At 48.9% G+C, this 21182-nt stretch overlaps 1 protein-coding gene and 1 long non-coding RNA gene across 25 annotated transcripts in view; one reads left to right on the forward strand and one right to left on the reverse strand.

Moving 5' to 3' along the window:
* TNIP1 (TNFAIP3 interacting protein 1) overlaps positions 1–14287 on the reverse strand; it is a 51390-nt gene extending 37103 nt beyond the window's left edge. For 17 of the 24 annotated variants that reach the window (XM_081495900.1, XM_081495899.1, XM_081495896.1 and 14 more), the window contains exon 1: positions 8240–8369. The gene's annotated coding sequence lies outside the window, so the exon portion shown is untranslated. Of the gene's footprint in view, positions 1–8239; positions 8370–14205 lie in introns of those variants that run through there. The other 7 variants (XM_081495886.1, XM_081495879.1, XM_081495884.1 and 4 more) reach the window with 2 other exon arrangements.
* On the forward strand, positions 8514–21182 carry LOC145508705 (uncharacterized). The gene is made up of 5 exons (XR_014055546.1): positions 8514–8935; positions 16646–16745; positions 17908–18010; positions 19374–19767; positions 19878–21182. It is a non-coding gene; the product is annotated as an uncharacterized LOC145508705 (long non-coding RNA).

Below are 21182 nucleotides of genomic sequence, written 5' to 3' on the forward strand. Positions count from 1 at the left end.
GGAAGCTCAGGGGAGATTCAGACCCATGCTTATCCAGTCCCCAGGAGAGCCAGGGGACTCTGGTTGACCATCTTTAGTGACCCAGGCCAACTTCCTCCCCAAGGAGCACCCCCGGGCTGCCAGCACTAACTGCAGTGAAGCTACTCCCAGTTCTGCTTCCACTGTCCCTGCTCTGCCCTCTGGGGTCCCTGAGAATAAGGAACAAGATGCCTCTCTTCTCCATCTCAGCCCTGAGCAGATTTGGAGCCTGCAGCACTCTAGAGGCAGACTAGCCCTTGTTCCCTGCAGAGAACAATGCAGGGCTTCCGGACCCCTCCCCACCCGGCCCCCTCCACCCCCACCCTATCTGTAGCTGACCTTAAAAATGGACACAACACTCCAGATGTGGCTTGCCTGACCAAACAGAGGAACTTTCATTTCCACCTTTTTAGGTATTATGTTTCTACTGCCGTAGCTGTGTGGACATTTGCTTTTCTTATACCTGGGTCACCCATGGTAAAGAATGTCCTTTCTCAATTATGTCAACAATCAGGCTTAGTAAAGCAACTATACTTCAATAAAAATTAATTAAAAAAAAATCAGGTTTGTATGGCTGAGATGAAGTCATCTTATAAAAAAGTATGCTTGAGGAAGTTTCAATTATTTAAAGGGCCAGAGGTAACTCATTCAGTAACCACCTATTTAAGAAGCTAGAAATCTCTGTATCACTGTACACAGAGACTGGACAAAGCTGGGCACTGACACATGGTCTGTAATAGCAAAAATGTCCTGAGTGTTCGTTAAGAGGGGACTAGTTTAATAAACTGTGGTGCATTCATTCAATGGAATAGGACACAGACATCAAAAAGAATGGGCAGACTGCTTCGCAATGACAGAAAGGTGCCTATAAAATACTGTTAAGGAAAAAAGCAAAGTATTGATGTATAAAAGATATTATTTATCCTGTTACACACATTTATACCCACACAACTATGTGTGTAGGTGTGTATGTGTGTATATATGTGTGTATGTGTGTTAGTGTTAGTTGCTCAGTCATGTCCGACTCTTTGCAAACCCATGGACTGTAGCCTGCCAGGCTGCTCTGTCTATGGGATTTCCCAGGCAAGAATAATGGAGTGAGTAGCTATTCTCTTCTCCAGGGGATCTTCCCGACCCAGGGATCAAAACCAGGTCTCCTGCATTGCAGCCAGAGACCTTCACCATTTGAGCCACCAAGGGAAGCCCTGTATGTGTGCATAAACATATACATATACTATAAAATCTTACATGTGCATAAGAAAAGGTCTGGAAAGATACACACCAAACCGCTGCTAGTAGTCAGCCCCAGAAAAGGACTTGGGCTAGGGGACTGGAATCAAAGAAACTTTTATTTTAAAACTTAGATTTTTTAACTCTTTACAAGGGAAACCTAGCCTGTTCTATTTTTAAAATTGATTTTAAAAAACAGGCAGAAGAGATGAAGGATAAAAAAAGACAACTTTCATTTTCTACTTTATACCTTTAGCATCCCGTGAGTTTTTGGAGTTTTTTTCCTCCAATGAGCACTTTATTTTGTAACTCGTTTAAAGGGAGAGTTGACTTTGTTTTTAAGTGGCTTGACAAAGTCAGAACAATAAGGAAGGGCTATTGTTCTGGCACCAAATGAGGCTGGCTGGCGGAGAGCAGGGATGAGAGCCTCCTTATTATGAATCTGCTTCTTATGCACAGACAAGCTATAGGGACTAGTTCACAAATCAGGAAGGACTTCATCACCTGAACCAAAGAACTTATTCATTAGTAAAATCAATATTTCTATGGTCTTTCTCAATTCTAACAGTCTGTGATGTATATTGTTTCATGATAAATAATTTACATATATGCAGGAAATGCCTGTCCTCTAATTTCATTCTGGGAAATATTTGACCAAAGTGAAATTAATAGAGAAAAAAATATAAATGACTAGTTATCATATAAAGACTTAATAAAGCAGCTAACAGAAAGTTAAAAAAAAAAAAAATCAAGAAGGAAAGTCCAGGGTCAAGTTTTCTAGTCAAGGAATTTGGCAGATGGAGAGTTGGCAACTGTAGATTGTTTCAACCTGGAACCTGCCAGAAAGGATCTAGCTTCAGGAAGGTCAAGGTTGGATCTGAGGTGACAAAGGTGGGAAGAAAAGCACCAGACTTTGGTGTGGGAACAAAGGTTGCCATCCACTGCCTGTGGGCCCTCACATGGGGCCTTACACCTGCTTTGCTGGAGAGGAAGCCGAGTCCAGACAGGTGCAGAGCTGGGCTCAAGGTGGCCCAGTTCCCAAGGGACCAAGCAGAATGCCCCCCACTTGATCATCAGTCCCCAGCCTGTACTTACCACTGCCAACAGCCCCTTACGAAGGGCTGAGAAGGCAGCCCAAGCAACTCCAGCCTGCTAGCCTTCGCCTCCTCACAGTTCCTGGGATCCACTGGTGTACCTACTCCGTGCCTAGAAGCCTGGCTTCCCCACCCCCTACCCCCCAATCCAGCAGCTGGCACTGTTGACCTAGGAGGAGCCCCTCACCTATCAGCTATAGCAACCCTGGGCCTAAAGGGAAGGGAGACTCAACTGTCCTCCTGTGTACTTGTGCCCAAAATGCCCAAAGCTGGTTCCAACAAAGGCTTTCTCCAGCCCTGTAACTCCCTTCTCCATGGGGGAAAATGACAACTTTTGAGAATTCCCCACATACCAAATATGGTGAAAAAAGGGTTTCTGTGAAACCAGGGTTCAGATCCTGGTTCTGCTCCCTCACCAAGTGACCCTGAGCAGACCTCACTTTCTTGGTTTTCTCTCCCCAAAGAAATGCTGTGAGGACCAACTAGGAACCACAGAACTCCCCGTAGACCTTGAAGTGCTAACCCAACAGAAGCCATAATGGCTAGGAAGAGAACAGCTTCCAGGGACTACCAACCAGATAAAAGCCAGAGATGTCCTGTTTTAACAGTGAAGACTGGAAATAAGCTAATGAAGAAGAAAATGAATAAAGACATCGGGGCCGTTTCATAACAGCGAATGTTAATACTGTGCTATTTAGTCACTAAGTCGTGTCCAACTCTTTGTGACCCCACGGACTGTAGTCTTCCAGGCTCTTCTGTCCATGAGACTTTTCAGGCAAGAATACTGGAGTGGGTTGCCATTTCCTTCTCCTGGGTATCTTCCCGACCCAGGGATCAAAACATCTCCTGTTTTGGATTGGATGGATTCTTTACCACTGAGCTACTAGGGAAGCCCCTATTAATACTATACAGCAGTGAGAAACAGATAGGCCAGAGCTAAAGAGCCAAACAGGGATGAATCTCTCAAACATAACAAGCAAAACAAGCAAGCTGCAGAAGAATACAGTTGGAAACATTTAAGTAACATCTTAAAACACATAAAACAATATTACATATTATTTAGGGATATATATGTTTATAATATCCATAAAACTGTAGAGAAATACAAGAGAATAAACTCTAAATTTAGAATCCTTGTTACCTCTGGAAGAGTGGGGAAGGAGAGGATCAGGGAGAAATTTCAAGCGAACAGAAAATATGTTATTTCTTAAGCTGAATGGTGGCTCTCCCAAGTGTCTGCCTGTTACCCTGTGTCTAAAGATTCCTTTGCATTTTCTAAAAGTCAATGCTGCCATCCTCAGACCCCTGTTCTTCTTCCCAGAGATTAGGATCGGGGTGGGGGGTGCTGCACCCCAGAGGCAGAAGTGGGGCTGTGGCAAGACCAGGGCTCCTCAGACCACAGAGATGAAGCTGACCAGGATCATGGTCTGCTGGCCCACTGAGAGTGGTGTAAGCTTCCTCCACTGTGGGTGGAGACCAAACCAAGGGCCCCTGACTCATGGGACACCCCCACGCCTGCCCTAAAAATACCAGCTCTGACCGCTGAGTAGGACGCCTTGGTGACATGACTCCCATAGCATTCCCAGCCCTCCCCATTTGCCCCCCTCCCAACACACACACCTGCCTGGGCCACCGGCCTGTCCACCAGCAGGTGCTCAGGGACACAAGGAACAGCCTCAGGGTGAGGTCCCTGGGGAGACAAGAGTTTAGCCCTGCCTGGGGACACCTTGGACAAAGAGCCACCACTCCTCAGCCCAGTCATCCGTTCCTATCAGAAGAGTGACTGACTGTCCTAGGCTGGTCACGGGGAGGGAGATGCAGGTAAAAACTTCCTGCCAGCAGCCAGGCCGTGGTGGCTGTACCTTCCTTCTGGCAACACTTCACAGAGCTGCTGACACTCTCCAAAGAGGAGTAGGATAAAGGAGGGGCAGGCAGAGGGGCAGCAGCAAGAAGCCAGGAGGAGGGGCACACAAAGGCCTGGCCCAGCAGGAGAACTCAGAAACCGCAGGGGCCAGAGAAGGCAGCCCAGTCACTGGGCTACAGTTTTCTGGAAGAGAACGCCCTGAGACACCTGTCAGTGCAATTCCCTCGTTCTCCGGCTGGAACACCAAAGCTGGCCAAGGGAAGGAGACTCGCCCAAGGCTGCAGGGGACAGTGGAGGCAGAGAGGCGAGGAAACCCGGATCCTCTGTTGGCCAGCTGTCCATTCTTTTTACCATACCTCCTACTGTCCTCCCTCTCCCTTCCTTCCTCCCTCCAAGGGGTCAAATGAGCCATGAGCTGAGGGGGAAAAAAGGGGGCAAGAGAGGAGGTGGGCCCACCGCAGCGAGCCACCTGTAACAGCACTGGAAAGGGCCGCCCACAGAGCGCTCCCTGACGCAGTGGTGGGGTCCAGGGGAGACTGGCTCATCACCTGTGAGGTGCTGGGTGCTGTTGAGGAAATCTGGGCCAGATGTCCTCTGCGGCCCTCCCACGTATATACTTCCACTGTTCCAAACTGGGATGGAAGGACGTCTGAGATACCACAAAGGACGATCCATCCAGAGAGGACACAGCATGGTCCAGAGGTGGCAGAGGATGAGGGGCAAGTTATGCCGAAGCCTGGAACATATGACCTTCCTCATCATCTCCTTCTGAAATCCCTTCAACATTCTTAAGATCAGCATTGTTAATAAGACTGAATGGTGTTCAGAAGCTGGCAGCACAGGTCACTTACACCGCGCCAGCCCCACGCCAGCCCTGCGCTGAGTGCTTGACAGGCACTGTCTCATTCATGTGTACCCCTCTGGAGGCAGCACTTACGTCACAGAATCTTACAGATGAGGAAGCAGGCGCAGCCCCCGTCCAGGTGTGCTAACTCTAAATCAGGCACGCCACACCACGGGATCTCAAAGAGCAGCTGGTCTGGCAGCCTCAGCACCGCTGCCACCAGCTGGCTGAGCCGCTCTGGGGACGCAGCCCTGCGGTCTGTCTAACAAGCCACCCAGAGGATTCTGATGCATGCTCAGGTTTACCAACCAGCTGCTCTGTTCACTTCCCAGTGCTGCCGACGGAGTGGGGAAAAACTGATACTTCTCTGCCTGGCAGTCAAGACTTTAGGGTTTTTCCTAGCCCAGCTGGTCAGCTCCCCCAACCCAGGAGAGCCTTACCCAAAATCCTCTGCCCAGTTTCCTAAGTTCCAGAAGGAGCTCAGGCCTAGCTCTGTACCTCATCATCTTGGCTGGGCCTAGCCTTGAAGTCACTTCCCTACAGAAGCCCCCGACCACCTGGTAACCCCCAAATTGCATCACACCCCACTCAGACTCAGTGCCAGGCAACTGCTGACACACTATGCCTTCTAGCTAGCACTCAGGGCACATTTCTGCCCAGTCCACAACATGTTCCTGGAGGACGGAGAACCATGAGCACCATGCCACTCCACACAGGACCATGCCAGAGGACTGTCAGGACCATTTGCTGACTATCAGGAGGAAAAAACAATGTCTTGGGAAGCAACTTCTGGCTCTCATCCCAACTCTGCCACTAATTCTCTGGGACGAAGGCCTTCCCGTCTCTAGGTCTCAATTTTCTTATCTGTGAAATGCACCATTATTCTAGTTTTTTCTACTCTACTCATCTTTTGAACAAACCCAGCAGTCTTACCCCAGACACTCTTATCTAGTAACAGGAATGCACATGTGAAGACTAAAGAGGTCGTTGCTCTCACCCTTCCACTCCAGGAAAAGAAAAAGACAACAAACAAGCAAACACTAAAAATTACTGTTTCCCAGACACATACAGTGTCTCTACACACACTTTCTCATTTGCAAATAAGCACGGTCATTTCAAGCCATGATGAATGTATTAAAAAATATATATAATAGTAATGTGACAGAAAGTGAAAAAATGAGTTACTTTGCATAGAAAGGTCAGAGAAGGCCCCTCTGAGGAGGTGACATTTGAGCCGAGACTTGACAGATAAGGAAGAACCAGCGTGGAAAGAGCTGGGGAAAGGTGTTCTAGGCAGAAGCAACAATATCCACAAAGGCCTCAAGCAAGAATAAACTTGCCATGTTGAATGGGGGAAAAAGCAGGCTGCTGTGGTTAAATCACAGTGAGTGTGAGAGTAAAACAGCACCCAGGAGTACCCAGAGAGGGAGGCCGATAGCCAATCTCCTGCAATTCTGAGGTGTTCAAATCAGGTCGACCAACCCAACCCAGGACATCCGGGGCCCAAGTCATAGGCAGGACTAGGAGGGTAAGGGTATGAGTCAGACCCCATGGCTTCCTGGGGCCCCAAAGGCCCTGGTGTGGGAATAGGGGCAGGCAGCAACCCTCAGCAGGAGTGCCATGCCATACCGACGGATGCCCATGGGTGGGGGAAAACAGATTCACCTAAGTATGTAGAACACAGGACACTCAGGGCTGCTGTCTCCAGAGGGACATGATCAGATGCTTCCATGAAGTGCCAGGCCCTGATCACATTATTTTTCCAGGACACAGCCAGGATAGTGGAAAAGAAATAGTGCTCAGGGTTCAAGGCTTACTAGTCTTGGGCAAGTCTTAACCTTTTGGGGACTCCGTTTCCTCATCTGAAGATTGAGGCTACTAATAGTGACTCTCGCCTAGGGTTGTTGAAAGTTTAAAAGAGATACTAAACGTAAAGCACTGTGCCTGGCACACAATAAGTGCTGATAAATGTAAGCTGTTACTATTACCATTATTGGTTTTTCACTACTTCAGTTCTCTCTGCTGTCAAACAAGAATATTAATACATCATAGGATTGCTATGAGCCTGTGCTAATAAATATTCCAGCCTCCTAATGCAGTATCCATTGTCAGGAATTAAAAAAAAAAGAGAGTCCTCTTGCCGGATCTCTCATCAGGTGCTGAATTCCCCTCCACCATACCACATTGTTTGGAAAATGAGTAAGAGCTGATTAAATTACATTTTGACAATACCGTGAAATAAAAATGATGCATTAGGAATCCACAGATTTCTCTGCACTGTCATTCTGCAAGGGGGTGGGGATAAACATTGCTGATTCTTCTGCATCACCCACAAAAGTCCCCCCCAACCAAAACAGTCTCACTCAGTCACACAAAATTCCCACCCACAAAATTCCCATACAATTAATGAATGTATAATACAATCACTTTCAAGTACACACAACCTCGCACTCTCCTGCAGATAAACATTCTACAGTGGAAAACTCACACGTGTAGAAACTCCACACCCAAAATCGCTCCCCCAAACTCACTACAGCTGCCCTGCAAATGCACCCAAATGTTGCCTCCAACAGAGGGCAAAATATTTTCAACAGAAACAGTACAGAACGAAATCTGGAATCAAACGCTGGAGTTCAAATCCTAATCGTGCAACTCTCTAATTGTATGGCCCCAATCTCCAAATGCCTCAGTTTCCTAAACTGTAAAATACGGATAATAATAATCAAATTCATTTTGAAGGTGACAGTGACAAATGAGTTTAATACATGTAAGAGTTAAGATCAGCACTTGGAAAGCGCCCAATAAGCTATTTTCCTCTTCATTACGTGTGCACACTGCTTCCAAAACTGGTCTCCCATACTGTAAACAGATCCACGCCCGCACACACACATCCCCACCCCGCCGGTCTGCACGCCTTGCACACCAACTGCACGCCAGTCCCAGGCGCGCTCGCCCACTCAGTGCGCACGCGCGCCCACCACCCTCCGCGCGGGCCAGGGATTCCCCACTCAGCCGGACTTCGCCACCCTTGGAGGCGCCGCGTGCCTCGAGGCTAGCCCTTAAGCCAAGAAGCCAGGCCACCAGGCCGGGCCTGACCTCCCCGCGCCACACCCGGTCACTGCCGAGACTCGAGACGGCCCAGTCTCGGATTCCCTTCCGTTCCATCCCCGCTCCGCCCAGCCGGCTTACCTGAGGGTGGGGGCCCTGGGGGACAGCGCCCCGTTCTCCGCGTCCAGTCCCGAGTCCAGGGACAGGGTAGAGGCCCGCGTCAGGCTCTGGCCTCACAGCACTCAGCAGGATCCCTGCTCCGGGCTGGGGGACCTGGCCAGGGACTAGGAAGTGCTGGGGGCCGGGCCGCCCCACCCCTGGGAAAGTCCCCAGCGATTGACAGGCCGCTTGCCCAATCACGCGGCACCGTCTGTGCTGGCCAGCAGCCGCCGGGGTGGGACGCACCGAAGTAAACAGCAGACGCCGGAGATTAGGGGGCCGGAGAGAGTGTGCAGATTGGCCGCAAGAGTCCTGTCCCGCAGGCCGGCCCCTAGGTAGCCTCTGGGCCACCCCTCGCGGCACTCCCAGCTGCGGAAACTCCGGGCGCCAGAAAGGGGCCACCCCGAAAGCCGGAATTTCAGAGCAGAGACGAGCCGCAGAGACCACCCACCCCTTCCTTGGGCCGAGGGGCACGCGGACCGGAGCGCTGGGAGGGGATTTGCCAAAAAGCGGTAACCATTTGTAGCTGAGCCAAAGCTCAGCTCCGAGTCATGGAGTTCGGTCCAGGGCGGTCCCAAGACTTCTTACAGAGCTCACGGAAATTCTGAGCTGAAAGTACCCTTAAAGAATCTTACTGTCACAGCTGACGTTTTTTGCGCCCTTACTGCTCCAGACTTGGTAAGCTTTATTTAATTTGCTCAGCCACCCGAGTGAGATGGTTTTCTATCCCCACCCCCCACTTTTATTTTTAACCATAAATTAAGATTCAAGGGAGAGGGAGATTAGAAGACCTCAGTAAGTGGCTGAACCAAAATTCAAACCCAAGTGGGCAAATCCGGAACCTACCTCCTACCGTCTATCTATACATGGGTCAGATCATGCAAACAGGCTGTGAGAGTCCCCAGACCTGGCAGGAGCAGTAACATGGTGAAGGTTGGGGACATTTGTTTTTTTAAGCCCATCATTTTATTTAAAAGAGGGTAAATTTTAATTTCAAAAAGTGGAAGGGCCTGGCCTTCCCTGGCAGTCGAATGGTTAAGACTCAGCGCTTCCATTGCAGGGGACACAGGTTCCATCCCTGGTAGGGGAATTGAGATCTCACACACTGATTAGCCAAAAAAAGACAAAACAAAAACATTTTTAAGCAAAATTAAATTAAAAAAAAAAAAAGTGGAAAGGCCTTGTAATAAAGAATAGCTTGGATAAAGAACAGCTTTATAACAGGAATAAAGAACAGCTCTTTAAATTGAGGTAATATAGCTTTATGAAAAACTTATTCTAAAAGATACATTTCACTGGAACTATGGAAAATTTAGTGATTGACAGGCCCTCATCCTCGGAAAGGATCTGGGGAGCTATTCCATATAGGCCCTCATTTTACAGGAAAGCTCTGTAAATTAACTGTGAGTGTACGTGAAAACACACACCCCTACCCAAGTACTCTCAGGCTCTGTGACATCCTATGACACTTTTAGTTTCTTCAAAGGGGTTATCAAATTCTCAAAACAACATTAATTCTAGTTCATCTTAATTGTGAAAATAAATTGAAGAGAGGGAGGAAGAGAGGGATGTGAACACCAAACAGAGCACCATTGAGTGAAACCAATTCAGAAGGGTTCCGGGAGATTACAATCTTGGACTGATTCATACTGCAGCTCTCAGGCATCCCCTCACCCATTAGGGTCCCCCAGTCTAGTTTTTGTCCTGCTCGTGTCTGTAATTCCCAATTTGCCTTTTCCTGGAATGCCCAACCCAAGTCTTCTCATGAACACTGAAATTTACTTTAAAAAATGAAGAGTCTCCAATTATTTGCATCTTGTTTCCAAACTACTTCAGCTGTTTTTCTAAATGTCTGACCTTAGAGAATTAGGTGAATTGTTTCATTCCACAAAGTGCAGGATGACTCCTAGAGCTGGGCTTGTTAGACAGGGCTCTAGAATGGCATTAAAAGGTCACACAGTCATCTTTTTGCTTGATTCCCTACTTTTGGATAATTTTCCTTAACATTTACAATGTGTGAGAAGAGTCATCTCTTCAAAATGATGACTACACTCACCCCTTTCGCCTTTTCCAGTCTGTTTGACTTTCAAACATTCCACCATGTTAAAGGCCATAGGAATATTGATCACAATCCCCTGTTTGGCATATCAGTAAACTGCGTCCTCAATGTAGTAAAAGCAGGGGTCCCAAACCTTCAGAATCTAATGTCTAATGATCTGAGGTGGAGCTGATATAATAATAATAGAAATAAATGTAACACTCTTGAATTATCCCAAAACCATCCCTTCCACCCCAGTCCATAGAAAAACTGTTTTCCACGAATCTCGTTCTTGGTGCCAAAGAGGTTGGGGACTGATGTAGTAAAGATTTACTTAAGGCCACACACACTGAATGATACAACCAGGGTTGGAACCCAGGACCTTGGCTCCAAGTCATATATACTCTTTCCACTGCATTATGTGTCCTAGGTTTTCTTACTTTCTTACAGAAACTCAACACTCATGATGATCACAGGCTGTGGACCTAACTAATGGGCTTCTAACCACTCAAACACTGATTTCCTGGGTGGCCTCTCTAAGCCTCTGTTCCTCTCTAAAAAGTGGAGATATGATTACCTACCCCTTAGGTGATCATGATAAATGAGATCATATAAGTCAAGCCCAGAGCTTGGCACACAGTAGGCATTCAAGAAAAGATAGTGGTTTATAGATGTGAATCACATGCGTTGAGTAGAACTTTAGTGTTAAACCCAGGAATGCAGCCTCCCTAGGTTCCATCCCACTATCCACAAACTCTGTGGGACCCTCAACTCTGGGGGCTCGGCAGGGTGGGAGACAGGCCTCCTAGATTGGCACCCTCTGCTCCCTCCAGACCTGAAAGGAACTTGCCAAACTGGGAAGCTGAGCCTGACACTGAGAACTGAGTGACTCAGGCCACTGGGAACCTCTTGCTCTTCCACAGTGAGGACAGGCACCTACGCAAAGCCCTACCTGGGAGGAGAATCAAAAGACCTGTGTGTGGTTTCATTTCGTTTTGTTTTAAGGCATGCAGTTACCCAGTCTCCTTTCTACCACCAGCCCCTTCTACCACCTCCACCAAGGCTGCTCCGAAGTCACATCTAAATCCACATTTGAGAGAAATAAAATACATACCAAAAACTCTCAACCTATAAGTGGTTAAGCTCTAAATCAAATGCCTAAAGAGTGAAGGCTGTGTATTAAAGACATGAGGAGGTAACATCAGTGAAATATTTGCTGTGTGCTAGGTCTGCACTTTTACATAATATATCTCCCAACCAGCCTCTGAGGTCAGAAACATTATAACCCCCACTTCACTGATGAAACTGGGGATCTGAGGTATTAGGTGGCATCCACTGCCGCAAGTCACTGGAACATGAAGATCCTGGCTCTTAAACTCTTAACACTCTTGAGCATTAGGCTGTAGAGTCTTGCCAGCTTGCAGGGCATAGAACTCAACATGCCAGTCCTTAAAGTGTCCTGAGAAAGGGCCCTTTTATATAGGGATGAAGCCACTGAGGGCCAGCATGGGCCAGGGACTTGTCAGAAGTCTTACAGCAAGTTTGGAATAGTACTTAAGTCTCCTGCTGCCAGAGCAATGCTATTTCTACACCTCAGTGATGGGAACAGAGCTGCTAAAGCAAACAGCACCTGCCTCACTCCTGCAGGTTAATTAATGAGTCAGAGCCTTGGATAGGAGTAATGAGCAACCAGTGAACTAAGAAAAGATCAGTCCTGGGTCCGGGTACCTCCTTAGATCCAGTCCCACGTCTCCATAGCCTGGGGGTAATCTCAGGAATGGAAAACCCTGTGATAGATTCTAGGTGCTTTTTGGTGTTGGGTGTGTGCATATGAGAGGGAGATTTCAGTCATAAGTGAGAAATGCATGTCAAGCGCATGGTGTCAGCTGTAGTCATATGAGGTGATCATATTTGGGAGTAAAGACTGAATCAGTGAGCAGAGTCTATGGTCCCTGCTTCCCACCCTCAGCCTGAAAAGGTGTTTTTAATTCCATTTATTTCCCAAATAACCACATGAGAGGATGGATACGACGGTGCTAAGAAAGCCATAACTTTTCACATACATTCAGCACTTTAAGATGAGTTAAACCATTTCATAGTCACAGTTTGCCCCACTTTCAAGAGGCATGTCACGCAAGGGTGAGAAGGTGGGTGCTGGAGTCAGACAGACCTGGCACTTATACTTGGTGAGGACTCTCCCCCAGGGTCCTCATCAATGACAGGAAGGTTAGAACAGTGCACGGAGTAAAAAGAATGAACACCGCAGAGCCTGACATCAGTGAGAGGCGACAATGATAATCATGACCCAGTTCACAGGGCAGGCAGGGATCGTTCATCTCCTTCCAGTGAGGACCTCAGAGCCCAGAGCTGTGGAGGAACTTGCCGTAGACCGCACAAAAGTTTCTCGGAAACATCAGGCCTTAGAAGGCATTTCTCCTGACTGTTCCTCCAGTGTCTTTCCTATTTTTCTTTTTTATTTTTTGTTCCAACTGTTTCCACTGCATCCCTGGGCCTGCCTTTTACTCTAGGTTTTCTGGGGCACTGCTGGAGGAGAGGCAAGGGCAAAGTGACACTGGGGGGAATTCCCAGCCATGGCCTGTAGCAGACGTGGCCAAGCCAGGCCCCTCCCACGGTTCCTAGGAGCCCCAGGCCTCCCCTCCTCCAGCCCCTGTCCCTCTCTCTCCCATATCTGCAGCTCAGAATGTCAAGTGGATCTGGGTTTGGAGCCAAGCTTGCCCCTTGTCATCCTCCTGGAAAACGTTCCAGTGGGAAAACGTCAGCCAGGCTCCTCCCAGCCCCTGAAGGAAGCAGACCCGAGGGAACCAGAGCATTTCCTAATCCTGGGAAGCCCTGACAGGGCCCTGAGAACAATCCTCCTTCAGCCTCACCCCAAGGCCTCTGCTATGCACCCTCTTCTGGGCCACTCCCACTTCTCCCTTCATTCTCCAGCCCAGAAGCCACTGTGACAGTGACTTGGCCTCCACTCCTTGCCCCTCCTAGCCAGGGACTTCCCTGGGCTGGGCCTCTGACCAGCTCTGGAAAATCTGGACTGTTTGTGATCAAAGAGGAGGCTGCATCACCGCTGTCTGCCAGCCGTCACCCACTCCTAGTGCCTTGGGCTCTCTCTGTTACCAGCTCAACCATAGAAAGGGCCAGCTGGCCCTGGAGGGGAGCAGGTAGGGGAGCCCTCTGCAGGCCCTTTTGCCCCCTGTTAAGGAGGGCACCAGCCTTCCACCGTGTTCCCAAGGGAGGCAGGGCAGACTCCCACTTGGTCTCTTCCTGTCTAGCTTAAGATCACTGAAGTGCCTCACACACGCCCACATACCCTCAAAAACTCACTGACACACAATAATGACCCAGACACTCAGAGACACACTCACACAAATACATAAACATGCTCACACGCGCTGCCTCACACAGTCATCCACATAAGCGTCTTGGGAGATCTGACACACGCTCATGAACATAGACACACATTCTCATCCCTGCTTGCACGCGCACACACACACACACACAGACACCTGCCTTCACACTTATGAACCTGCTCCCTTCTCTTGGGAAAAGGATAAGACAAAAGCAGATCTTTCTTTTCCTTCCCTTTGGAAAAACTGCTGGCGACGAGCAAAAACGACTGGCTGAGAAGGCAAGGAGAGGAGGGCAGGAAGAGGAAGTAAGAAATGGAGGGAGAGAGCCAAGAATAGAATGAGGGCAGGCCAGGAGGTAGAGGTGCAGAGCCTAGGCCCTTGGGGGTGGGAGGGGGAGCTGGGCCAGGGCAGCCACAGACACTAGCTGGCAGGAAAACCGGGGGCCAGGTGGCTCGTGGCCCAGCGCCAGAGGCTCTGGTGGCCCCACAGTCTTGTGTGGTAAGCCTTGGCCTGTCCTGGCATACCACCCTGGGCAGGTCACTCACCTGGGGAAGGCCAGGAGAAGATGACGGGGTCTGTGCAGCGGGGGCTGCCGCCTGAGAAGGCGCCTCTGCTCACTGTGCTTCTGCAGGAAGGAGAGCTGGGCTGAGCTGACTTTTAGGCAGGAGGGGAATTCCCCGAGATGGAGGCACAGGCAGCCCCACAAACTCAGCTGAGGCCCCATCCCGCCCCCTGGCAGAGCACAGGGCCCTCCTTTGTCAGTTCCCCACCTGTCACTTCCCAGACTGGCTCTGTCACTTGCTGTGAATTCCAGGCCGGGGAGGGGGCTCCGGGGGAGCCCCGGAAGCCTGGTGATTTTGTGGCTGGGCCAGGAACAGGCACGGGGGCAGAGGCTACCCGGCCAGCCCACCCTGCCCCACCCCTGGGTTCTCCCAAGGACCTCGGTCTCTTCCTTTGCCTAAAATGGGGGATTCCAGTGCCCAGGGTCCTGAGGAAATCACCAGACACCCAGCCCACATCCTCCTACCCACCTCCTACCCCCCCATCATCCCATCTGTTTCCACTTAGTTTCTGTAGCTTCTCCACAGGGAAGGGAAAAGCCCACTCCTTCCCTCTGGGCCAGATCTCACTGGGATACTAAGTGGGGCCTTAGAGATCTACCCACCAAGGAGCAGCCCAGCTCTGCACTCAGTCCTGAGACTCACTTCCCCATCCTGAGCCTCAGTGATCCCCTACTATAAAACAGAATAATGAGTCCTGCTTTGCCAGCCTCCTGCGATGGTAATTAACATGAGAGTTTACAGACATTCTTTGTAAACTACTACTTTACAAACACCACCCTTATGGCAGAAAACAAAGAAGAACTAAAGAGTCTCTTGCTGAAAGTGAAAGAGGAGAGTGAAAAAGTTGGCTTAAAACTCAACATTCAGAAAACTAAGATCATGGCATCTGGTTCCATCACTTCATGGCAAATAGATGGAGAAATAATGGAAACAGTGACAGACTTTATTTTGGGGGGCTCCAAAATCACTGCAGATGGTGACTGCAGCCATGAAATTAAAAGATGCTTGCTCTTCGGAAGAAAAACTGTGACAAACCTAGACAGCATATTAAAAAGCAGAGACATTACTTTGCCAACAAAAGTCTATCTAGTCAAAACTGTGGTTTTTCCAGTAGTCATGTATGGATGTGAGAGATGGACTATAAAGACAGCTGAGCACCAAAGAATTGATGCTTTTGAACTGTGGTTTTGGAGAAGACTCTTGAGAGTCTCTTGGACTACAAGGAGATCCAACCAGTCAATCCTAAAGGAAATCAGTCCTGAATATTCATTGGAAGGACTGATGTTGAAGCTGAAACTCCAATACTTTGGCCACCTGATGTGAAAAACTGACTCATTGGAAAAGACCCTGATGCTGGGAAAGATTGAAGGCGGAAGGAGAAGGGGATGACAGGGGATGAGATGGTTGGATGGCATCACTGACTCAATGGACATGAGTTTGAGTAAGCTCCAGGAGTTGGTGATGGACAGGGAAACCTGGTGTGCTGCAGTCCGTGGGGTCACAAAGAGTCGGACACGACTGAGCGACTGAACTGAACTGAACTTTACAAACAGAAGGTCTCAGCTTGTTATCTACTGAAAAGATGCCTGAGTGGCAGGCTATTGGGACCGTCTGGATGAACTGACCTTTCTCCCAGTTCTAGAGTTTCTTCATTCTTACACAACATTCTAGACCACTGAAGACATAGGAATGGACAAGTCAGACCCACTTCTGCCCACTCAGAGCTCACAGACTCTGGGCTGCCCTGTCCAGCACAATCGCCATTAACCATACATGGCTGTTTAAATATAAATTAGTTGAAATTAATAAAATTAATAATTCAGTTCCTGCAATGTAGCACCAGCCACATTGCAGGTGCTCAGTAGCCATATGTGACTCCCACCTTAGACTGCACATGTATAGGACATTTCCATCATCATACAAAGTTCTACTGGATAGCATTGCTCTGGGGGCTGTAGGCAAATTAATAGGTAATTACAGTCAAGTGTGGTAGAGATGTTATGTTGACAGGAGAAATACAGGGAGCTATAGGAGCCTGGACAAGGGGGCATCTGGTCAGGATTTGGGATCTGGGAGATCTTCTCAAAGGAAGGGACACCTTGGCTGGGACCTAGAAGGAACCAAGCAAGAGTATAAGGAAGAGTGTTCTCAGCAAAGGGAACAGAATATGCAAAAAAAAGAAAGAGAGTACATTCAGGGAACTAAAAATGGTTCACTCTCAGTGGAGTGAACCATTGTTGAAACCTTGGAGTCTGAAGCATGCAAGGGGAATGTCACAGAGATGGGTCTGGAGAAACACATGGGGCTGGATATTAAGGGGCCATGTCAGCCCGGGGCAGGGCACTGGGAGATGGTGGGGACAGGGTGTGATGGAGTGGAGAGTCCACTGACTCTGATCCTCTACTGCTTCTGTGCCCTTCAGATTGGGACTGCCCGGGGAATGCCAGAGAGAACTCCTGGCCCAACAGCCTCACTTTACAGATGTGGAAGTAAAGAACAGACAGGGGGAAGTGATTTTCCATGTGAGTAAATCGAGGGACTTCCTGACTCCTAGTCCAGAGCTCTTTCCCACACCACACTCAGGCCCCCACTTGCACAGGCCCCGTTTTAAATATTTCAATAGCCACAGGTGGCAAGCAGCTACACTGCCAAACCTCACAGAAAGTTCTACAGAATGAATGACACCAGTCCTTGAGCTAGGCCAGGTGCAAAGGATAATACGCTTCTTTGCATGTGAACTCTTTTCTCTTCGGGGAATAGAAATATACCTTCTCATGCCCTCGCTGTCAGATGCTCCATCTTTTCCCTCGATACCAGATGGCAAGGCCTCCGTTATGTCCCCAACAGCTCAGGAACAGGCATTTGCGATGGTGGCAGGACTCAACATCAGGGAGAGAGATCTCCCTCCTGGCCCCCTTTATAAAGCCTGCTAGAGGCCCCGCATAAGCCCCCTGAGTCAGCGAGAGCCTTCTGGGAACTTAAGGAATGTCCTTTCATCAAGGAAACGGAGTTTCAGATTCCTCATCAGGAGAGTGTGTAATCCAGCCCTGATTCCTGGATTCTGATACTTCCCCAATACATGGGATGTCCTCTCCCGAGGCCACAAAAATCATAGATCGTCTATGAATTCGTCCACCCAGGACTGGTTGGAGGGAACTTAAAGAGCTAACAAGGCTCAAGGAGCTAGACCCACCTGAGCTAGAATCTCCAATTTGAACACTTGGTTTGCACACCCTGTGGGAAGATTAGCTCTTGGCTTTCCCTGCCAAAATGCTGAAAGCAATCAGCTCCTCTCACCTTCTCTTCCCCATCTGCCTTCTTCCAGCCGTAGATGTCCTGAAATTGCCTTCTCTGTTTGGGTCAAGGGATAGACATTAAGGATGTAGAGGCCCTGGGACTGGGCATCAGAAAGACTTGAGTTTGAGTCCTGGCTCTGCTGTGTGGCCTTGGGAAAATTCCATCACCTCTCTGGTCCTCAGCTTCCCCTTTCATAACAGGAAGGAATCAGATAGATGATCACTAAGGGATCTTCCATTCTGATACTGTAAGGAAAGCTAAAAGTTCAGAGGAAGGAGAAATCAGAGCAGTCCAAGATGGTCAGGGAATAATAACATTAATTGCTAATACCTCAGATTAATGTGTACAGGCATGGTACTAAGTTTTCTTAAATGCATTCCTCATCAGAACCCTGTGAGACTGGTGCTGCTGTTTTACAAATGAGGAAACTGAGGCTTACAGTGATCTAAGCCAACAGCTACTACATGGGATAGCTGGAGTTCAAACCCAGGTAATGAACGTCTCCAGAGCACACCTGAGGGAAATGAGACCTTTGCTGAACTTCAAAAGATGACTGAAATGTGGATATACAGGGGAAAGTTCTCACAGACTAGGACGAACGACTTTGCTACTTAATTATCCCTCGCCTCCCTCCTTAATTTCCTCTCCCACCCTGTCGTCTCTGGTCTTGTTGCTAATGTTGTGGGAATAGCATTGAGTCAGCCTCATACTAGTCAATCAGTATTTATTTAGCGAATGAATGGATTTGACTCTGTGGGTTTCCTGATTCACCAATTCTGTTGAAAGCTACCCCAATGCCATTGGAACCTAGCCCTGGACTTGGGGCAGATTTCTGGATCCCACCATAGACCTAAGATATCAGCCTCTCTGGGGGCTAGGGCCCTAGAGATGGCACTTTAAATAAACTTTCAGGGGTGATCTTGGAACTTAGTGGAGTTTGAGAAGCCCAAGTTCCCTAAACTGGATCCTCCAACTCTGAAATGAGAATTGCCTGCTCAGATACAGGCAGCCAAGGAGAACTCACTGTCACTAACTAGTGGGAGGTACCAACTGTGCAAGCACTTCTCTGGGTCACCCAGATGTCAAATCCATGACTTCTGCAAAAATGCTTTGAGTCCAGGGGTGCTAGGCATGGGCCTAGGATGCCAGGGGTGCTAGGCACCCACTAGGTGCTAGGCCCATTGCTGTTGCTGACTCACTGTGTGACCTCAGCAGACATTTCCTCTGTCTCTCACCTTCCTCGTTTGTGAAAAGGAATCAATTCTCTTTGTCCACCTGTAACCCTGGGAAGAGCTGTGTGTATAGAAGGGATGTCCATTAGGAGGATTTCATAAAGAATATCATAGGTCAGAGGTTCGTCAACTTCAGTGCCCGTCAGAATTATTTGGCCCGTTTGGTCTTGGGTGGGGGCCTCAGATCAGTGACTCTCAATCCAGGCAGCACATCAGAATCACCTTAGGAGCTTTGCAGAAATACAGATGTCCAGGCCCCACTTCATAGTAATAATAATAGAATCTCAGGGGGCAGGGTATGGCCTGGGATTGGTATTTTAAAAGCTCCCCAGGTTAATCAAAGTCACAAGTGTGCCCACTGCTTTCAAGGGTCTTTTTTTTTTTTTTAATATTCATTTATTTGGCTGCACCAGGTCTTAGTTGCAGCAGGCAGGATCTTCGATCTTTGTTGCAGCATGTGAGACCTAGTTCCTTGACCAGGGATCAAACCCAGGCCCCCTGCATTGGGAGCATGGAGTCTTAGCCACTGGACCACCAGGGAAGTCCCTCAAAATTCCTTTCTAATGGTTGGTTCTGATGCAGGTGGTCGCAGGACCTCACTGTTCCCCTTTCATGTATCAGGGAAGGTGTCTTCTCAGTGCCAGGGGCAGAGACCATGAGAAGGACGGATCTGGAAGCTCTATTCCACTTTTGTGGGTCACAGGACGTCCTACATGGTGAATGTGAAAAGAAACATTAAAACTCAAGCCAAGTCGGGGGAAGGAGGTACGTAGAATTCTGTAAACGTCTGAAAAATGGAATTTAGGGGTGTGTTTTGCAAAATTGTGTTTCCCAAGGAAACAGATACAGGGCAGAGTGTTGCAAGATTCAGGTCAAAGGAGCAAGATCCAAGGACAAATGTTGCAAGACTGTGCTGCTAAAGGAAGTGGCTTCTTAGCCTATCAACTCTGGAACGAAGCTCTGAGATTATTCAGACCAACCCCCTGGCCGGACAGAAGGAGAAACTAAGGCCCAGGTAGGGGAAGGCTTATCCCCAAAGTCACATTAGCATTACAGACCAGGTTTCCAGAATACCTCCTGCCTGTGGCCTTTTCCTGTATCCCTTGTAACTTGTTTTCATTCCAGATTCCCAGCCCACCCTCTGCCCTCACACCCTCTTGGACACCACCCAGGATGAAAGGATGGGACTAAATCTGTGAGTCTGGATCTACAGCAGCCAGATGGAAGGGAGCAAAGCCAGCAGGAGGCTTGGGGGAGCTGGAGACGAAGGAGCGGGGGTCTGATGATGCGGCCTGACCTCAGAAAGGAAGCCTGGTCACCAGGGGGAATTTCCCCGGTGTGAGGTCTCATGTCTATGCAAATATTGCACTCCCATTAACCTGGACCCTGGGATGGGAGAAGGCCAGGGGGACAGAAGGGACCCTGGGAGAGGCAGGGAATTGGGAAGGCAGGTAATTGGGCCTGACCGTCCTGGGTACCTAGGCATTGTGCTAGGATCTGTGTGTGCTTAATCTCATTTAGTTCCTGAAACATCCTCCTGAGTAGGAAGGTCAGGAGCCTGAGACCCAGTAGGGGAAGGCACAAGCGCACATTCCAACCCCAGGAGGAGAGCAGGCGTCAGGCAGAAGCCACGATCAGATCATGGTGGATCTGGTACTGCAGCTGCTGACAAGGGTGACAGTAATGGGGCCCCAGGCCGGGAAGTCTGGCAAAGTTTCATTTTAGGTTTCCATCTCACTCACCTGGGGAGTTTTATCCTGGGAACAGCGAAAAGGCATCAGGGCAAATCCCAGTGCTCAGGTTTTCCCAAACCCAAGAGAAGAAGGTTGGGGAAGGGGGCACGGGGCAGGTGGTGCTGTTAACCCTTTCACCACCAGCTTCTTCTAGAGCAGGCTAAGAAAAGTGAAGAACAGGATGGAGACTTTTAAAGGAAAATCTTTCTCTCTTCCTCCTGCAGCTTTATATTTCACTCACCTTGAGCCTCACTTCCTCTGGGAAACCTTCCCTGGGGATTCTCCTCCATTGCAAGGCTGATCCCGCTCCTCCAGGGAGCTCATCTTGCCTCCCCAGAGCTCAAGGCAGGGTGCAGTTAGGCCCAAAATCTGTCCCCCAGACAGCCTGGTTGTTTCTCCTCCTATGGAGGAACGGAACAAAGAACATACCCAGGAACAAGCAGGTCACAGGTTCCTGGAGTTGTGTGCTCCACAGCCAGGGTGGGTGCCAAGAAAAGTGTGAATTCACCTGTGCCCTAGCGAGTGTGTGTGAAAAGCTGTGTGTGAAAAGCACGTGTGCCTATATGCGTGAGGCCCTTCCTGTGTGGCCACCAGTGCATCTATGGGCAGTGATGTCTGTCTTTCTGTTTGTGACCCTCTGTGTATTTGAGACCTAATCATTTTTCTGTGGTCCAGAATATGTATTTCTGAGTCTGGG

Source organism: Giraffa tippelskirchi, chromosome 6, assembly GCF_054371585.1.
Source record: "Giraffa tippelskirchi isolate mGirTip1 chromosome 6, T2T-mGirTip1v1.2.pri, whole genome shotgun sequence".
Lineage (NCBI taxonomy): Eukaryota > Metazoa > Chordata > Mammalia > Artiodactyla > Giraffidae > Giraffa > Giraffa tippelskirchi.